Raw genomic sequence first — 5211 nt, 5'->3', positions numbered from 1 at the left:
TTGGCTAAAGTGACCATTTTGAGACTGCCTAGTATATATGAGTTGTTTTTCGGGTTAGCGCCAGTTTGCAGCGTATGGAAGGCTTTACATGGCGGCCAGTATAACTGGTGGAAAGAGCACCTGGGAAAAGATTTAAAAAAACATCGACCCACAGGAGGTTACTTGCAAGCTTTCATACATACGCACGTTGATCATGCCTGAGATTCGAACCCACAGCGATAGAGGTGAGATGGCAGTGATCGGTAAAGTCGAGCGCTGTAGTATATAATCTAGAGAGTGGCCGAGTGGTCTAATGCGCTCACCGTTACGGATCACTGCCATCTCACCTCTGTCTGCGTGGGTTCGAGTCGCGGGGTCGGCCTATGTTGGTATGTGAAAAAGCCTGCCAGTAGCTTCTCGTGGGTCGGTGGTTCTTTCTGGGGTTTTCCCGGGTTCTTCCTCAACCATTAATACTTGCCGCCATGTATAGCCTATCTTGTGCTGAAAAATGGCGTTAAACCCTACAACAACAACAACATAATCTAGAAAAGAAATGTCAAACGATCACTCTCGCCAAATTAGTGTGAATACATTGTTTCGTTTTGGTTTGATATTAATACTACCAATCTGAATTTAATACGTGTTGAAAACAGTCTGCATATTTTTTCTTAAATTTTCAATTTACTCTTGTCAGATTCAAGATATTTCAAATACTTTGTATTTCTTAAGCGCTCTGATGTTGGCTTGTAAATACTGTACAGCACTGAATCAAAGTATTTCATTATCGCAACTTAACTTTGATACTAGATTAATACACCTTTAGATCAGTTTATCGTCCATAATTATAATACAGCATTTTACCCCACCGTAATTAGCAGCAATTTTCACCTTCATGCAAAGGATGTTATTCGTAGTTCGGAAAGAAAAAATATGTTTGCACTTAAATCTAGCAAGCTCTCGTTCTTTGCAACGAAATATTCACTAACTTGTTTTTCTAGTGAAATACTTTGTCCTGTAACTTTGGTCTGGCCAGGTAAATACAGGTATCAGGTAACAAGAAGTATATCTCCTTACTGAAATATTACAAACCATGTCATCAAAAGGTCTTTGAGGGTGATGTGACAAAATTATTCACCAAGAAATTTCTTCCTTTATCTCCTAGGAAGTATAACCATTGTATACAAAAATGTATATTTTACACATTTCTTTAAGAAAGGGCTCTTGTGAGTTCTTTCCATAACATGAGTTTATAAATGTTTACTAGTGGTATTTTTGCTGTCATTTTGGTCAAACGTTGGCGTGAATAGGGTGTGTGTGTATGCTTATAAAATGGGTGTTGAGACACTATTAGTTCAGATCCTGACGGCTACGTTAACACACGTAGGCATAACAGATGACTCCCTACAGACAATTACCTTTACAATATATCTCCACGTGTATTATGTTATTTGTGACTTCTGCTAACACGTTAGTTGGTTACATCATGAACAGAGAATGGGAGCAAATACAGACTGAGGCAACCGACCCGGGTAGGCTTATGCGGGGAATGAACCGGCGACCCTTGGATGGTGCGTCTGGCACTCTACCGACTGAGGTACCGCGATTCAAGACACACAGTCGTGATACTTCTTTCTACCTCTTACTGCGTCCTGCTGGTCCGTATCTGATGGTATAGCATTACAATGGGTCATCCCAGTCATTTTGGTTTTTATAATTGATTGCTTCTTACTGAGATATATGAAAGGGTCATTCTTTTCATGAGTAAATCAGTTTGCTCTTCAAAGATCCATGTCTGAACGGGTCATTCTTTTCATGAGTAAATCAGTTTGCTTTTCAAAGATCCATGTATGAACGAGTCATTATTTTCATGAGTAAATCAGTTTGCTTTTCAAAGATCCCTGTCTGAACGGGTCATTCTTTTCATGAGTAAATCAGTTTGCTCTTCAAAGATCCCTGTCTGAACGGGTCCTTCTTTTCATGAGTAAATCAGTTTGCTCTTCAAAAATACTTGTCATACTTTACAGCGTAATCCTGCAATTAAATATTTGTATCTTGAGTGAATACGAAATAAGACTGTCGGTGAATGATGATCACTGTGGCTGCACACTGTATTTTCATCAAAAATAAATCCGCTCCCGTTAATTTATACTTCGAGATACGGAAGTAAGACAGAGAACACAAATAAACAACGAGTGATACGTGCAGGTCAACAAATATTGACAATTTATCACAGAAAAGAAAAACTATCAAGTATAATCATAAGGTCTAAACAAAAAAAGAAGAAAATAATAATAAATAACTAGATGTTTCGTGATCTATCATCTATGAATACAGCAGACAAGATTCGATGCATGTTATCAACAAACATCGCAATACGCTTGGCATGACCTTGTTATATCCATCATTGTGAGTAGGTCGTCTATCATAGTTATTGAGGTGCATTATTATTATTGATAGTATTATTATTATTATTATTATAGACCTAGAGGCTCTAAGCTGTAATATGATGGTTGGAGAGGATGGTTTTTCTATGTCATAAATTTAACTTGTTGTTTATGTCAATCAATATATAAACTGCTGAAATAATGAATTTAAACATTGTAATGATATAGAAATGTATAGATCGCGAGTTACCTTGGGATCTGTATTAAACCATTCAACGTTGCATACCAAGTGTGATTGCCGGTCATGTGGAAACAAATGTCATCGAAATCTACCTCGCACATCGTTAAATACTCACAAAATCTTCTGGAATATTATTTTATATGCATTTGTCACACACAGAAATATGTTTCTCACACTTACATTCCCACCCAAATCATCATTTGAATAGCACTAGGCTCGATGACAATAACAATTGACATCACGAAAATACGTATGCAGGCAAGATGGCCGACACTAGATCACATGACCGGTTCCACACTCTAAATTTGTCAAGTTCATATTTTTGATTAAATTTCACTTGTTGAGTGTAAATGCTGGCCTTCTTTTATACAAGTACAAGAATGTTTTGAATGTGCAATAGTATATTGTTCATTTTTATGCTGGTCAATATAGTTTCAATGTTACCAGCTTCATCGGTAGTTGTGTACTCTTCACCCAAGTTTAACAGTCTTGGTTACGACTTTAAGTATTTTGACGTTTGACGTACATGACATAATACGTCATGTTTATATATTTGCTAATGACAGAGTATAAGTGATGATAGTTAAATTGTATATTAACCCTCAGCTTGTGTCGCTGGTTGTAGAGTATCTGTTGGGCACCATCAGACCTGTTCGGCGTCCCGGACAAGCAATGATTGGTTAAATTTACGTCACATAACTATTTTCCGAAGAGTATAAATAGGAGCGGTATTCGAAATTTGGCATATAGCTGTTAACATTAGCGCCTCTATCTACATCTCTCCACCAAATAAAAATAACACTGTATTGAGGTAGTTATAATTAAAACTTTATTGGATGGCATTATAAAGCTCATAGATACTTATAAAAATATGACAAGTCTACAAATTTTAATTTCTTTATTCTCAAAAAATAGTCTATAATTACACACACACACACACACACACACACACACACACACACACATAGTACAACAATAGAAATGAATTCAATTCGAACAAATTCAATTCACTGCTATTGATTCAAGTTTAATGTAAAAGTAATATTGTGCCACTCCGCTACACTAAGAGTTTAGGGCTAACTTTCAAAATACTTATTCCGTGGTGTCGTCCTTTTTTGCTGAATGATTACGTTCAGGTTATGAAGGCCAGCATATTATAGCATTTGTGTATTGCATATGTTACACATAATCAAACACATATATTCATATTTTAGTCATATTTCTTGTATTAAGCATATTATCACAGTTTCATAGTCAAAATAAAATGGTCCTGACTTTGAGCATTCTTCAAATTTATTATTTCATTTACACAAGTTAGCCCATACCACCAACAAGTTACATTATTATTATTATTATTATTATTATTATTATTATAACTCTTCATATACAGTGATATAACACAAAACTGGCAAGAGAATGTAAATGGAATAATTTAAACCAATAGTGATCTTATAGTACACGTAACGAGAGAGAGAGAGAGAGAGAGAGAGAGAGAGAGTTACATGAGACAAGATCTAGCAATTTAAAAAAAAAAAAAAATACTATGAGACTACTTTGCAAGTGGATGTGTGAAATTTGTGTATATTTTTCATGTATGTATCAGTCAAGGTGGATACTGGGGTCTAGAGAATAGTTGCAAAAGTCTTCTCGTTTTGTCCCTAAATTTGAAATCAGTATTGATCTATCTCTCAGAGATGATCAGTGGAATACAAACTGAACCATAATGCTATTTTTGTACGCTTCCTAAATAATTGCTTTCCTTTTGCATATACGTTTATTAATATGTTCTTACATAAGACACTGCGTTTTTGTACAATATCTAATCACAGATGCTGCTTGTCATTCATTGAAGTTTACTTCTTGTATCTATTCGTTCTCTCTATTCCAGGGGTGGGAAAACTACGGCCCGCGGGCCGCATACGGTCCGCCAAGGGTTTTCATGCGGCCTAGGAACAAGTCATCATTCGCACTGACTCTTGTTTATGTTACTCTGTTTATCAAATAAATGTGCTTCTTTTCAAGTTTAAGTTTTCAAATATTAACAACATATTAAGAACTGAAAATTAATTAGATCTTATTTAGAAAAACCTTTTGTTTTTGCTTTTTCAAATATTAATTATTTTACTTAATGAACTATGCGGCCCACGACAAGGTGTAAATTTGTGTATGCGGCACTTGCACTGGAAAGTTTGCCCACCTCTGTTAGACTATTCTAATCAGGGTGACAAAAGACAATCAATCATTATCTAACAGGTTTAAAATCCTGATATATCCTGAGTGTTTTCAGAGGGCTACCCAAGTCAAGCTGCTTATTTTGTGAAAAATGAGATCCTTATGGAGACCACCCACGGCGTGAGTGGTGACCAGTGGTCAGTGAGCTATCAAATTGGCATTCTGCGGTCATCCTAATCTGGCTCATGAAAATTCAGTGGCTGGTCATATAGGAGTCTGTTAAACTTATCATACGATTTTGAATCTTTCAATTAGCCGAAAATTCAAAGTGAACGTTCTAAATAATGTAGTGACACATGTAAAATGGTAGTAAAGCCCAATCAGAAGATACATAAGGCTTATATGCAACCTATTCCTGCAATTGACGTACCATTT

General features: G+C 36.0%; 1 long non-coding RNA gene across 1 annotated transcript; it reads right to left on the bottom strand.

Moving 5' to 3' along the window:
- Positions 1 to 569: 569 nt before the first annotated feature.
- On the bottom strand, positions 570 to 2825 carry LOC149796910 (uncharacterized). Its single transcript, XR_016421751.1, has 2 exons — positions 2614 to 2825; positions 570 to 2010 (listed from the first exon to the last, which is right to left on the bottom strand). It is a non-coding gene; the product is annotated as an uncharacterized LOC149796910 (long non-coding RNA).
- Positions 2826 to 5211: the final 2386 nt, after the last annotated feature.

This window comes from Sinohyriopsis cumingii, chromosome 6, assembly GCF_028554795.1.
Source record: "Sinohyriopsis cumingii isolate HCF-2022 chromosome 6, ASM2855479v2, whole genome shotgun sequence".
In the NCBI taxonomy this organism is placed as follows: domain Eukaryota; kingdom Metazoa; phylum Mollusca; class Bivalvia; order Unionida; family Unionidae; genus Sinohyriopsis; species Sinohyriopsis cumingii.
This window is presented reverse-complemented; position numbering and strand designations above follow the sequence as displayed.